The sequence below is a fragment of the Pituophis catenifer genome, unplaced genomic scaffold (genome assembly GCF_029215685.1).
Source record: "Pituophis catenifer annectens isolate HBS135680 unplaced genomic scaffold, rPitCat1.0.hap2 SCAF_4, whole genome shotgun sequence".
Lineage (NCBI taxonomy): Eukaryota > Metazoa > Chordata > Lepidosauria > Squamata > Colubridae > Pituophis > Pituophis catenifer.
This window is the reverse complement of record NW_027256884.1, coordinates 36189907-36206437: the sequence shown is the minus strand read 5'-3', so window position 1 is coordinate 36206437 and position 16531 is coordinate 36189907. Positions and strand designations below refer to the sequence as shown.

The following is a 16531-nucleotide window of genomic DNA, read 5'->3' as shown; positions in this document are numbered from 1 at the left end:
ATCTTGCTATTGAGCGCCTCTAGGCCAGTGGTGAAATTCAATTTTTTTTACTACAAGTTCTGTGGGCGTGGTTTGATGGGTGTGGCAGTGGAAAGATACTGCAAAATCCCCATTCCCTCCCCACTCCTGGGGAAAGGATATTGCAAGATCTCCATTCCCACCCTACTCTGGAACCAGCCAGAAGTGGTATTTGCCAGTTCTCTGAAATACTCAAATTTTCTGCTAACGATTCTCTGAACTGCTCAAAATTTCCACTACCAGTTCTCCAGAACCTGTCAGAACCTGCTAGATTTCACCCCTGCTCTAGGCTGTTAATCATTCCATTCTGAGGTGAGATAGTGGTGCAAAGAAATAGATCTACAAGCCCATTTTTTTTCTCTTACTCATTAACAGTAGCAGTGGGCAGGCTGGTTGCCATATATAATAATTCCTCATTCCTAGAGCGTATCATTCACTGGAGTTCAAGTACGGTTCTATGTGTCATCTGCAACCCTAAAAAGCTTAAATCTGTATTCACACCTTCTCCTTTTTTGTATATCTACCCATTTTCCCCCCAGATCATATTTACTGCAAGTGAGTTGGGCGTCTTTGATCTGCTGAGAGAGTCAGGGGAACTGATGTCTTCTGTGACTGTGGCTGAGCGCTTGAAGACCAGTCTCATGGGGGTGCAGCTGCTGCTGGGGGCCTGTGTGGAAATAAAGGTCTTGAAAGTGGAATGGAAGGACGGCAAAGGTGATCCTGTTAGCAGGGAAAAGCAGTTACAGTTATTTAAAAATGAGCACATGGCATTCTTTTTAGCTAGCATTTCTGGCCATTCTTTTTTCATTATTCTTTTAATTTAAAATGGTTATTCATAGTTACGAGTTTTGCTCATTGATTTGTTATATTATAATGCTTATGTCCAGAGAACTCAGCCACTTTGCAAGCCTGTGACTTGTTTCAGCATCGTCAGGATCTCTTTTTGGAATGCCAGATAAAATGGTTTGGGTTTCGTGACTGAAAAAACCTGAAATGTAATCATTTATAATGAACCTCATGCTTTGCTCATCTCAAAAGTATACGGAATTCAGCAATGGTGTTTTGAAGCAATTGTCTTATGTTTTCATTTTCAGATCTTTATGGAAACACAGAGTTTGCCAATCTCTTTCTGGCTAAATCAAGCCCAAAGTCTTAGTATTATATCATGAAGTTTTTTTTTCAGAATGTGCATATTCACCACTGCAATACTTGCCTGAAGCTGTAAGGTAAGAAGGGAGCATTGGTGAAATAAAAAATCTGTCAGATGTAAATGCCTTATTCTCTAATGTGTAAATAGTATATGAACGGGGTATCAGGGGTTAATTTATTCTTCACTTCTTAATGTATTCATAATTCACCACTCCCATATCTAGCTCCACCCATTGTATATATAAGGAGCTGTATGCACCCATTTTGTTTGCTTCTATCTGAATATTCAGTGAATATAGAATGCCTAATGTAAATAAAAGAAGAATTATTTAAACCTTTAACTCTTACTAAATTTATTGAGTCTGATCCTGAAAATATTGCAATAAGCTGGTAGCAGAGGATGGTTAATTGACTCAATAAAAATTTTTTTGAAAATGTCTAAGAGAGATAGGCCCAACACCAGGGCATACAGCAAAGAAATGGAAACGGGCCAAGAAATAACCGATGAATCCGCAAACGCGATTTCGAGAGAATCCGAAGAATACACCACTGAAGACGAAGAAATAATAGATGAAAATGATGATCGGGAGGAAATTGAAATAGAAAACAACGAACTCAGGTCAGAGATATTAAAACTATTAAAGAGCCAGAAGAATGATGAAAGCCTCATCGCGAAACTCCAAGATATGCTGAAGAACAGCGGAGCAGCGAGAGAGAAGCACATCACTAATGAGAAACCAAAAGACCCAAAAATAGTGAGTGATATGACTGCAGAAAAAATTACTGTGAAGAAGAAAAACGGTGATCCCGTGCGAAATTTTGAATGGCAGCCATCTTGGTTTCAACAGACCTCCAGGGTGAGCGAAGCAGAGCCAATCAGAAAACTCAATTCAAAATTTCTGGCGCGAAAAGCATTATCAGACAACGAAAACGAAAAAGAAGATTCAAACACCTCAGAAGAATCAGAATCGGAAAGTGAAGGTGATTCAACAAATAATCAGATAAAATCAGCAATGAAAACGCTTTTTGCTGCATTTGGGCCAAAACTAAAAATTACCAAAAAGCTAACTAAGAAGCGAGCGAGCAAGCCAATACCTCAAGATCTACCCGCTCCCATCCTGAATACGAGAGCGCCGACGCCCGAGCCCAGAGAGCCCTGCTGATACCGCCCCACGCCACAGACCGAAGCAAGCACCAACGCTCTCAAGAGAAGAGGAAGAGCAGCCACCATCGTCAGGACTCCCAAGATCGAGCCAGAGACCGATTCGTCTGAGGAGGAGCAGAACGAGCGAGCCGCAACGACGAGAACCTCTCACGACGACTCCAGGAACGAAATGGACAACGTGCATGCGCAAGACTACGCAGACGGTCCGGGAAGACATGAATTGCTGAGAAGACCGTGCAGGCTCGTTGTGAGCATCCCCACGCCGTTTTGTAACTTTCAGCATTTACGAGACCACGGACTACCTCAGGTTGTAAGTAATGGACCTAATAATGTCGGAAATTTACCCAGTGACTTCCCAAAGCTGAGGATAGATGGCATTAATTTACAAGAATGGTATCAGCAGCTCCAGGTTGTCTTTATGAAAGAAAACTTACTGTTTTTTATCACTAGTCCCCCAAAAAGACCTTGGACTCTAAAATTAGACTGTTTACACCATAGAGCATTTTTCTTATTAATTTCTAGTGTATCTCCTGCAATGTATCACAGCATTAAGCAAAATCTGACTGTTTCAGAAATTATTCAATGCATGTTCAATTTGTTTCACAGTGACAGTGTAGCTACTACCACAAGGATGTCTAAAGATTTCTTTTCATCTAGGATAAAACCAGGGGTTTCCATAAGTGAGCACTTAATATCTTTAAACAAAATAAGAGCTGAACTGCATTTAAGGGGGGAGGTGATTTCAGACCAAACAATGAAAAGTGTTATCATCAACTCACTTGACCCATCATGGGATAATTATATGTCACACTTAGACACAATCAATCTAGGATACTTATCCATAGAAAGTCTATCCAATAAGTTAATAGCAGAAGACAATTCAAGAAGGAATCGTTCTAACAATCACATAGAACACAAACCATATAGAAAAGTAGCTTTTCAAGAAAAATATAATGAGACATTTAGATGTCACAACTGTGGATCCAGGGAACACAATAGAAGAGATTGCCCCAAAATTTCAAAAGAAAGACATAGGTCAGAATATAAAAACAAATACAATTATAGACAATCTTCCATGGATAGACATAGATATAGAAGCCCACCAAATTACAAAGAGAATAGAGGGGGCAGAGATAATTCAAAGGATAGAAAATCTGGTTCACTGAATGGATTAAATAAACAAGACAACATTAACATACAACAGAATGAGAACAATAATTGGCTTATTGATTCTGGAGCAACTAATCACACCACTAATAACAAAAATATATTATCTTCATTTGTAGAAGATAAATTTGTAATAAAGGTAGCTAACCAAGAAAAGGTTCAAGTATTAGGTAGAGGGAATGTAACCTTACCTGGCCTAGGAAAAATAGAGGGGGTATTACTAATATCTGAAACACCTCATAACATACTAAGTGCCATAAAGCTAAGCAGGGATTCTGATATTAACATTGTTTTTTCTAAAGGAAAAGCGACTTTGGAGAAAAATAAAATAGATATAGGCACTGTGATGATTAAAGGAGGCCTACCTTATCTAATAACAAAGGAAAAATGGTTGCACAACATTGATTCAAATATGGAAGATTGTATTGAAGTAGATGATGAAAACATTAGCAACAGTGACAATGATGAATGTAAAATATCTCATGATCACAAAAATGCACATAATGAAAAAAAACCAAAAATAGGTAAGCCAATTCATGATGAGTGTGCTCACATCTTACATAGGAAGTTAGGACATGCCAGTTTTCCTGTAGTACAAAAAATGACTGAACACGCAGAAGGTGTTAAAATAAAAAATTGTGAAAACTATTTGGAATGCTCAGTATGTAAATCTACAAAACTAAAAACTAGCCCCAGGCCAAGAAAATCTACTAGGTCAACCAACAAAATTTTTGATTTAGTACACATGGACTTAGTTGGTCCACTAACTCCATCAATCACTTATAGAAAACGTTACTTCTTGACCATAGTGGACGATTATAGTCGCTATGGATTTGTTTACACATTAAAACACAAAGATGAAACATTTCAGAAATTTAAAGAATTTTATAAACGCATAGAAACACAACACAATATCAAAATAAAACAAATCATGACAGATAGGGGATGTGAATTCATGTCTAAAGAATTCTCCCAATGGTTGAAGGACAAAGGAATGTTACATTACACATCTAGTCCATTTTCTGCGTTTCAGAACGGGATTGCAGAGAGGAAGAACTCAACATTACAAACCATGATTAGATGCACATTGGAAGATGCTGGCTTAAGCAAACAATTCTGGTCAGAAGCCCTACATTACTCCAATTACACACAGAATAGAACCTGGTCCAGCATTGTAAATAAGACACCATATGAAGTGATGTATAATAGAAAACCAAAATTGGCACACATGCACATATTTGGAGTCACTGCAGACGTACACATACCTAAGCAATTAAGAAGAAAGGGAGAAAACGTGTCCAGAAGACTCAGATTTATGGGATATGAGACAGGCACTAAAGGGTACAGATTCATTGATAATAATAACAAATTTATAGTTTCCAGAACAGCTGTGTTCCATGAGCAGGCCAACTGATCTAAAATACATCTTAATGAAATATTTCCAAATAACAACAAAGATACAAAATCTCAAGAGAAAGGAACTATAGAAAAACAAAATATCAACAAACATAGAAACAAAACCAAAACATGGACAAATAGCCAACACAAAATAAAGACAGATACACTAACAAAAAAGGAAGCAAGATATTTGCATGATAATAATAGTAAACCTGAAAAAACAATTAGAAACACCAGAAATCAGATGCCAAATAAGTACAAGGATTACATAATGCATATGGATGGTGAGTCAACGACACCTAATACATATGAGGAAGTGTTAAAACTTCCTCGTAAAGAAAAAGAAAAATGGGAATTAGCAATGAAAAAAGAGATGGAAAGTTTACAAGGATTAAACGTATTTACACCTGCAATTGCACCAAAAGATAAAACAATTATTGGTACTAGGTGGATATATAAAATTAAAAACTTAGAGGGAGGCAATACCCTATACAAAGCTAGACTAGTTGCACAAGGTTATGCACAGAAATATCCGGAGGACTATACTGACACATATTCCCCCACAGTAAGAACTGAGAGTGTCAAAACAGCTCTAGTAGTAGCATCAGCACTCAATCTCGATGTATTCCAATATGACATACAGACTGCATATCTACACGCAAAACTAGATAAGGAAATATATGTAAGAGCACCTCACAGTCAATACACAAACAAGAATGAGACTTGGTTGTTAAACAAGAGTTTATATGGGTTAAAACAATCTGGTAAACGATGGTATGATTGTTTAGTAAAAGTACTTAAAACTATGGACTTCAATGCCACCACCGCTGATAACTGTTTCTTTGTCAAAAAGGGTGATGATTACATAGAGTTTGTATTGATATATGTGGATGACATTTTATACATAGGAAAACATAAAGAGAGAAGAGAAACATTTGTAACTAAGCTAAATGAACATTTCTCATTGAAATCTTTAGGCAAAGTAAATAAGTATCTTGGTGTTCAAATTAATAAGACTAAAAGAGGATTCAAACTTACTCAGAGAGATAAGATCATAGAGCTCTTAAACAAATGTAATCTAAGTGATGCCAAACCTTGTGATACTCCTATGCAGACTGACTTCCTAAGAAATGCCGATGAATCATCCCCTGAATTCAAAGATAACACGTTTTATAGATCAGTCATAGGTTCACTTCTTTATATCTCTAATTGGACAAGACCTGATATCGCTTTACCCCTCAATTTATTATCCAGACATGTCAGCAAGCCAACAATGTACCACTGGGAAGCTGTTAAAAGAATATTAAGATATCTGAAAAATACATTAGACTTTTGTTTAATGTTAGAACCTAACAATAATAAAGAACCAAAGCTCACATGTTACACAGATGCGGATTGGGCTGGAGACACCTCATGTAGAAAAAGTACATCTGGTTATATATTCCTCTTAAATGACTGTCCAGTTTACTGGTACACTGGTAAACAAGAATTAGTGGCCACTTCAACGACAGAAGCAGAATATGTTTGTTTATCTAAAGCTGCAAATAACCTTGTATGGTTTAATGATTTAATTTCAGATGTTTGGAAAAAAACTGCTTTACCTTTTGTTATGCATGAAGACAATAAAGCAGCTATTGAAATATCTAGATCTGACGCCATTGGACAAAGGTCCAGACACATAGATATAAAATTTAAACATGTGAGACAATTATCTCAGGATGGATTTATTAAAGCAGTGCATTGTGAAACTTCAGAACAACTAGCTGACATATTAACAAAGTCTTTACCTTCTAAGCAGCATAAATACTTGACTTCTAAGTTATATGTTTTGTACTGTCCTGAATCTGAATGTAATTGGTGTAGCATAACGAATCGGCATTTAGAGGGGGATTTGTCAGATGTAAATGCCTTATTCTCTAATGTGTAAATAGTATATGAACGGGGTATCAGGGGTTAATTTATTCTTCACTTCTTAATGTATTCATAATTCACCACTCCCATATCTAGCTCCACCCATTGTATATATAAGGAGCTGTATGCACCCATTTTGTTTGCTTCTATCTGAATATTCAGTGAATATAGAATGCCTAATGTAAATAAAAGAAGAATTATTTAAACCTTTAACTCTTACTAAATTTATTGAGTCTGATTCTGAAAATATTGCAACAAAATCTTTTCACCAAGAGCATGTTAGAGACCAGCTCTCTTTGAATGCTGTTTCCCCACACAAGTAACTGGGATTTGGGTCCTCACTTGGAAATTGTTGTATCATTTTTATGATTATACACTAAATTATTCTAAAATAATCATTATTCGAGACAGTTTGCCTGTTTTCTCTGGTATCTCATCTGAGAGCAAATAACTAATAATCTTTGAAGCTGTGGATTTATTTAAGTACTATTCTGTGTTGCTTACAAGAGGTGGAGTTTCAACAGGTGCAGTGCTTGTGAACTGATTACACGCACATTTCCTTTTGGGCTTTTCAGTGGTGCATATTAATTATCCACTTAATCAAAACTTAATTCTTGCTCAACGCCTTTGGAGAATGTGCCTATCTATATACAGGCACGCCTGGAAAGACAGGTACAAAGCTAACCTGTAAAGAGGTGGGTTAAGATTATTAATCTAGTTAAAATTTTTAAGTTGTCTTAGCATTTGTCTTTAGAAAGACATTTTGATGATTGAAGCAAAACTCAATTGATGAAATATTACAATTCAGAGAGCCTAATATTCAAAGTAAAAAAAAAAAGCCTGTAAGAGAATTGGTTAAAGGAATGTATTTGATGTTCATACCAGGAGCAGGTTCCAAAACCCATTGCTACCGGTTCGGTTGTGGATGTGCGTGCGCTTGCACGACGCTTCTACATATGCATGTGGTACAATGCTTCTGCGCATGCATGCCATGCAACGCCTCTGCGCATGCACGTGGTGTGACACTTCTGTGCATGCACGCGGTGAGAGGCTTCTGCGCCTGCAGAGAAGCATCCGGGCAGGTTGGCGGAGCCGCAGATCCAGGCCAAACCAGTAGCAACCCACCACTGGTTCATACTATTTAATAATAAAAAGTAATGAAACTAGATAGACATAAAGATTTAATTTCAGTTCACTCACTTTGCTGGTTTCTAGTACTGTTGAGAGCCTGTTGTACTATTTTTACAGTAATTTTTACAAATAATATGATTTGCTATTTGAATATAAGTACTATTTGATCCTGGAAAGAAAGAAAAAAATGTAATCACTAATGATATTTTATTAATTTAATTTAATTTAATTTAATTTAATTTAATTTAATTTAATTTAATTTAATTTAATTTAATTTAATTAATTTAATTTAATTTAATTTAATTTAATTTAATTTAATTTATATGCTGCCCTTCTCCCGTAGGACTCAGGGTGACTTACAAAAACAAAACAAAGAATTACATAAACAATTAAAATCAGTTTAAAATTAAATTAAAATCAATTAAAAATTATTAAAATTATTTGAAGTCACCCCTACGGATTCATCCATTTGGTGAAAAAGCCATGTCTTCAATTCGCGGAGGGAGGAGAGGAGGTCCGGGGCTGTCCTGAGGCCGGTGGACAGCCCATTCCAGAGGGTTGGTGCTCCCACAGAGAATGCTCTCCCCCTGGGGGCCGCCGGCCGACATTGTCTGGCCGACGGCAGCCTGGGGAGCCCCTCTCTGTGTGAGCGTACTGGCCGGTGGGAGGCTATTGGCAGTAGAAGGCGGTCTCGTAGATACCCAGGCCCTAAGCCATGGAGCGCTTTAAAGGTAATCACCAATACCTTGAAGCGTACCCGGAAGACCACTGGAAGCCAGTGCAGCTAGCGCAGGAGGGGTGTCACATGGGAGCGCCCTGTCGCTCCCATAATCCCTCGCGCGGCCACATTCTGGACCAGTTGGAGCCTCCAGGTGCACCTCAAGGGGAGCCCCATGTAGAGAGCATTGCAGTAGTCCAGGCGGGAAGTGACGAGTGCTTGAGTGACCATGCGTAAGGAGTTCCGATCCAGAAAGGGACGCAACTGGCTATCCACCAACACTGATTTTGGCCAATGTGTCAATGTGCTCAAAGCCCAGCTTTGCTCTAACTATGCTCATGTTTCATCCAGCCTACAATCACAAATTTGGAGAGTAGGTTGCAAACTGTCTACTGGGCAATTTATCACCAGTTAATGGAAATTGTGGAAGATGGTTTGCAAGGAGAAGAAGGTGTGAAAAGATGTGTTGAATAGGATTATCATAATCTTGTCTTTTTTTTCTCATTATCTTCTGCTCCAAAACTCATCTGATCATTATTTCCTGGCTTGGAAATAATTTAAAATTCCTGAAGTTTGGGCTATTTTTGGAATTCAAAAACAGCTGAGCTTAAGGCACATATTGGCATATTCAGCAGTTCTGGCCAGGAATTACTCAGGTCATAAACTGAATGGAAATAGGAATAATTCATTTGGCCACCAAACAGACACCTAATGCCATTTCACTTCAACCCAGACATTAAGCAACCTCTTCTTTAAAACCAGAGTATTAACACAAAAACCTGCAAAAAATGAATAGAATGATGAAGAGTGAAATTCTAGCTTCATGGTCAGATGTTACTCATGTAGTATTTTATTTAGTTGTAGCTCTGTTAATCATCTGCCAGTACAAATTTCAATTCTAGATCAAAGGAAGGCATTGAAAGTTTTTTCAGGATGAGGCTTGGAGTCTGCATGGAAAAGAAGTGGTCTCTGCCTTTGATCTTTTTGGTTTTCAACTCTGGAGATCTTGTAATTCTCCAATTGCAAAAGTAGAATTGCAAGATCCCATCCTGTGATCTTATTTTTTTCTAGAGGTTTGAACTATTTTTAAAATTGTTTATCGGAATTACTGGATGTCTCAAAGTAACTAGCAACAGTCCTGTTTCGAAAAAGGTGAGAGAAATTTTAAAGATTAAAGCACTCTTCTTTTTTCCTCCCTTGCCTGGGTGAGTTATTGCCATGATGCATAATATGAAAAGAGAACCAGGTGCTGTAGAAACCAGGACATTGTGAGTTCTAATCCTGCATTAGGCATAAAGCCAGCTGGATGACTTTGGGCCTAAGAAGGGGCAATGGCAAACCTGTTCTGAAATCTTGACAAGAAAATAGCATGAACTTGTCCAGGCAGTAGCCAGTATTCAAGACTTAATTGAAGGTACACACACGCACACACACACACACACACACACACACACACACACACACACACACGTATGAAAAACATTACAGAATGCATCACAGTTCTACATTTACTGTCGTGGAGTTTTTACAGTAAAAGATACTTGAACAAAACACCTGATGTGCATACAATGGAATTTAGCTGCTCTTTTACACATATAATATTTGCTTTGTTAACCATGTGACAAAGTAGAGTAGTACTCCCTATCAATCTCCAGTGAACATATTGCAAAACTGAGTTGCTTTCAAAGAAATTTTGGAAAATTCTCACAATTGGACTCAGGATGATCATATGAAAATCATAGAACTACCTTTCCCAACATCATGCTCTGAAATTATGTTGGATTAGAATTATTATCTTCACCATCAAACAGTTATCCTTCTTTATGTAACTGGTATTAAGTTTTGAAAATGGTTTCATAGGATGGAAAAAGGCAAAAGCTGATTTAAAACAGATACTATTGCATGGAATTATAAGATTCGATTAATTTCACTGCAGCCACTTAGAATAAAATGATGGTCTTTAGTTTTGATAAAGCAAAGTAATCAAGGAAAAAGTGATGCAAAGAGTCACTGGATAGGAGTGGAAGGAGAAGTAATACTTAGTAAATAGGTTTTCAAAGGAATGAAAAAAAATATGTGCATAGTAAAAGAACAGTAATAAAAATACAACAATGTAGGAGAAAGAATCAGACAATATATATCTTAATGAATATATTTGTTTAAATCACAATATTATATGTCTGATTAGCCCAGATGGATAAAAAATAAAACAATGAGCTAATTCTTTTTAAAAAGTAATCATAAATATTCTAGTAAATTGTTAAAAATGTTGACATGCAGGATATTTTTTCTTACATAGTTCCTTTTTTTTTTTGCAATTTGTTCCTTTTTCAAGGAAGTAGTGGTGGCTTAGCTAAAGAATTGATTTCAAAATGCCCAAATTGTACTGTGAAAGTTTTTGATCTTCTTGAAGTTGTGCAAATATCTAAAAAATTTAATGCATTCTCAGATGACTCCCAGATCACTTTCCATGAAGGTAATATATGTTTGGAATCAATATTTCTGCCATTTCAAAAAACACTATTGAAAGAAGCTAGTGGCATTGTCGAGCCAAACTTTGTGAAAGGGAGAATAAGGTGATAATAGACTTCGATTCTAAGGTGATAATAGACTTCGATTTCTATCTTATTAAAGGAATTATTCTTTTTGCAGGGGATTTCTTTAAAGATCCAATTCCTAAAGTAGATCTTTACATCTTATCAAGAGTCTTGTTTAATTGGAATGATGAAAAGTGTATCCAGCTACTAACAAAAGTATTTACGGCCTGTAAGCAAGGAAGGTATATTTGCATTGCCAGAAAGTTCCAGGATTGAGTAAATTCTTCTAATATTTTGCTTTTTGGTGTGATGGACAATTGGGACATTGGGATTTTGGTGGATTTTTGAGTAACCTTTAGCCCATTAAATTAAAGTAGAATGTTACAACAGGGAAAAACAAATGCATTTCAAAAATAAATAATACTGATGCTTCAATGTATTCAGGAAGCTATGACAAGTAACCATAGGGAGATAAAGGAACTGATACATGATATAGACGTGGGACCAGGAATCTCTCAACAAATGACAATGAAAAATGAACAAGAAACCCAGGAAATAGAGGAGGAAGTAGAAAGAACAGAGGAAAGAATAGAGGAGACAAATCAACAAATGATACAAACAGATAAAGGTATAGTAAAAATTCTTGAAATGGAGCAGGCAATGGAGCAGGTATTAAGAGCTCAAAATATACAAGAGGACAAAGAGAAAGATCTCCCAGAAGTGATGAAAGAGTCATCAATGGGTTTCTTGGAGATTCGACAGCGAGAGGTAGATGTTGAAGTAGACGAAATACTTAGATTAAATATGAGTGATGTAAAAAGATATAAGTTTCCAAGGGAAGAACATGGCAGATCTGGCAAAAAAAATCAATAAGAGTTGAAATACTAAAAAGGGCAAGAGATGATGGATAAATATAGAATACTTCTTAAAATAGGATTTGCTTGATTAAGAGTTAGAAAATAGAGGTATAAATTAGAAATGGGGAAAATATCACTATGTACACTGATACATAAAATATTATAATTACCATCTAGATGTAAATGTTAGAAGTTGAAAGATTATTATCTAGCTCCTTCGAGGTTAGCAAAAATGTACCCAAACGTAAATTCGGCTTGTTGGAAATGTAAGCAAGCTCAGGGTATTTTCTTCCATTCATGGTGGCTTTGCCCAGAAGTCAAGAAATATTGGAGGAAAATAAAAACATGGATAGTAGAAATAACAGATCAAGAAATTGAATTAGAACCAGAAATCTTCTTACTAGGCATGATTAAAAGGAACACTAGACAGGACATAAAATAGTTAACATTACACATAATTACAGCGGCAAGATTAGTATTAGCACAATTATGGAAAACAGATCGTTTGCCAACAGACCAGGAGATAATTCAAAAAATTTACGCATGTGCAGAAATGGATAAATTAACCTTAAAATTAAAAGTCAAGGAAGACTCAAAATATTTTGAAGTATGGAATAGATGGTATAAGTGGGTCAATCAAATGAAAAAAGGGTAAAGACTAAATTTAGGAAAAATCCAAGGTAACAAATAAGCACCGTAAGGTAGATAGAATAAGGAATGAATTACTGTTTATATATGTATGTATATATGTACATATAGGTACATATATTTAGCTTGTCGGTGGAGTTGTGTACTGTATATGCAATTTTAAAAGTGTATAATTTTGTATTTTTAAATTTTTAAATTCAATAAAGTTTGTTTTTTAAAATTAAAAAAAAGAAAGATTATTACCACATGTACTTGAATATTGTTGAATATTGTTATTAGTATTGTGTATAAAGTAAATTGACTCAGACAATACACTGTTCACTAAGCATTTACGTATGTTAAAGAAAAAACTTTAAATAAAATTATTTTAAAAAAGAAAAGAAAATATCTCGACTCCAATTCTCACATGAATATGAAAGAGATTATCAACAAAATATGCTCTGCATGATCTTTCTCTCTCTAGCAGGTGCTAAGTTTCTGTTCACATTGGATTATTCAGAGTTATTTTAGCAATGCAATTTGAATAATTTGAAATAACTATATACACCTTGGTATAATTGGATCGAAAATAGAAAATAAGGAAAAAGCAAATAATGTAGATTTCGTAAAAATATATAGAGTATATGTAAATACTAGTGTGATGATATGTTAATGGTCACAGTCATGCACAAGAGTTGAATAATGATTGTTTAATTGTAAAAATTCAATAAAACAATCTTTTTTAAAAAATAAAGGGATTATCAACAAAAAATGCTCTGCATGATCTCTCTCTCTAGTAGGTGCCAAGTTTATGTTCCCATTGGATTATTCAGAGTTATTTTAGCAATACAATCTGAATAATTTGAAATAACTATACACACCTTGGTATAGGAAAAACCTTTGATATAGTAATGAAGAATTAAAAAAGACAGAGATAAAAATTAATTTACTTCCAAATTTAACAGCAAAAAAGGGCATACGATATACTTTGTCCTGCATTGCAGTCTTTATACACAGCTAAAATTATATTTACGATATAATCACTCTCAATCTATTTGCCTATAACCCTGATATGCCATAGTAAGAATAAAAAAATAATTTCAATTTATATTAATGTGGAATGTAATAAATAAAGTAATAAATAAAGTAAAAGCGGGTCCAACTAGATGATCACTGAAGGGCCCTCTTTGTTCTTAATGTTGTAAAAGAGAAAATGCTTGCAATTATATCCAGCACATAGGCAGGCACATTCCTTTCAAGTAGGATTTCTACTTCAAGGCCTCTCAGTTGTCACAGATAAGGACAGTCTAGGTGATTTACATTTTAAGGTCGGAGAGAGAAGATGACCATATTATGCTTCAGTAATTTCTTAGAAGAATTATAACTGTTTTGCAAAGATAGTAACAAACTCAGTAATTAGGAAATGTCAATTAAAAATGACAAATGTATATGACCATATGAATTGCTGACTTCACAGAATCCTTTGTTTGAAACTGTATAAATGCTTTGAGCTGAAAATCATACTTCGGTCAGACCTCCATTTTTATGGTAGCGATACCAAGGTTTGATCCTTTATTGCAATAAATAAATAAACTGATTCTGTCTGCCCTGAAGGGATGGTTCTGAATTCCTTCTTCCACAACAATATTATATCACAAAAAAATGTGTGAAAACAAATAAATTTGATTTTATTTTTTCAACATAATTTTCTTTTCTTTTCTTATTTATTTATTTAAAACAATACATCAAAAAAAAGAAATAGTCAGACAAATGATCGCGACAGGAACTTTACATGATATTTACACTTTCTACGGTATGTAGGCTTTAGTCAGATTTAACATATATTAAACAAAATCCTGGTTATACTTGACTTTTTGGGCGTCTGTTGTTCAACCAAACGTACCATTTGTCCCAACATTGGAAATATACGGAGTCCTTTTGATCTCTCAATGCTTTAGTCAATCTGTCGGCTTCCGCATAATCCAAAATTTTCTCCAAAATCAAATCTTCAGCCGGCAGGTCTTTCCCCTTCCAATGTTGGGTGAAACATATTCTTGCTGACGTGGTGATAAATAGACACAGACACCATATATTTGTGCCTATGTTGTCTGGCCTAATGTTCAATAGATAGTACTCTGGTTTCAGAATTAGGTTATAACCTGTGATTTCCATGATTCATGCCTGTATGATTTTCCAGAATTCAGTCGTCCTGGAACAGGTCCACCACATGTGGAAATAGGTGCCAATCTCCCCACACTTCCAACAGTTTGGTGAGAGATTTGAATACATTTTAGAAAGACGAGCAGGTGGAAGGTGCCATCTATACAGCATCTTGTACACATTTTCTTTGTATGATGTTGTCCACAGGAATTTCATATGTTTAAGCCAGATTTCTTCCCATTTTGTCATATCAATTGGATAGCCAATATTTCTCCCCCAGGCAATCATAAAGTCTTTAACTATTTCATCCCCTATCCAATAGTCTATTAAAAGTTTATATATCCTTGATAACATTTTGTCCTCTTTTCCTAGAATGATATTGTCCAGCTCATGCTGATTCAAATTAATACCATCTTGTTCCATATTTTTTCAACATAATTTTCAAGGTTGTTTCAGTGCCTTTAAATCCAAACAAAATAAAGCATGGCATTGGTACACAAAAAGAATATTAACCACTAACCACTGGAATATCCAGTCCCTCTGGATATTCCAGAGAAGATGCGGCTAATGGAAAGAAACTTCAGTAAACAATGCAAGTGCTTCTAAAGCAAATATCCCTTTTCTCCCTCAACAGCAGCATTGGACATTGGACCTTGATTTCATTTCACTTTGTCTCTTGCTTCTTGTTCAGATTAGGGTACATGACCTGGCAAAGTATTAAAAGGTGACAGGACAGTTTAAATCTTGGTGTAACAGGAAGAAATGAGAATGGAGTATGCTAGCTCCATGGTGTCTTTTCAATGGGTTTCTGACAAGCTGATGCAGCATTTTTTAATCTACACTCAAAAATAATCTCTCCCTCAGTAATATCTCCTTAGAAATCTTAACATTGTAGAATTTACTTTATTGATTACCGGGTAGGCACTGGTGCAAATGTAAACAGCATCCCCATTTCTTTCCTTTTGTTTTCTGATCAAGCATTGCAGGAGTTGTTGACCGTTGGAAAATCCTTGGGCTAGATCAAGAAGTACTAACAATGTGTGATTCACATTGGGGCCCATTCTCTCTGTTGGGAACAAGATCTGGCCACCTACATAACCCTGACAAATTCAACAACCATCTCTGGAATGGGATAGCCATGGTCAATGTACCCATCCCATATCCATCTCACACCCCATTAGTCAGTCACAGAAAGAAACATCAGTTCTAGGACCATAGAAATGAAATAGCCAGTGACTGGACTGAATGAATAACTGTGGAAAGTGAAAACATCTTGTCATTTGACATCCAGTCAAATAAGCCGAATTAAATAAGCAGATACAATTGGTGCTGATGATACAAAGCTATAAGAAGGAATATGAAACAAAATATAATTGATACAGGTTAAAAGGCCAGACAGTTCCTAGAAGAAAGCCAACTTAGAAGCATGAAAGGTAACTTATCCTACAGAAAAATATCCTAAGAATTTATATAAGAAAGCAATATTGTGCAATGCTGCTTCTTTTTTAATTGAAAACAAAACATTTCTCAAGGGTGTAACGTTTACTCATGCCACCTCTAAATCTGAAATAAGAGGATTAGAACTGTTCTGGGAGATTGATTAGGTAACATTTGGGGGACACACCTATGCTCTGCAAATATATATCCCCTCTCTGACTTTTTTGGGAGTTGTGTACAGATGAGATTTAACCTG

The 16531-nt window shown here is 35.8% G+C and overlaps 1 pseudogene; it reads right to left on the bottom strand.

Moving 5' to 3' along the window:
- LOC139316733 (acetylserotonin O-methyltransferase-like) overlaps positions 1-16531 on the bottom strand; it is a 170005-nt pseudogene that overhangs the window by 42348 nt on the left and 111126 nt on the right.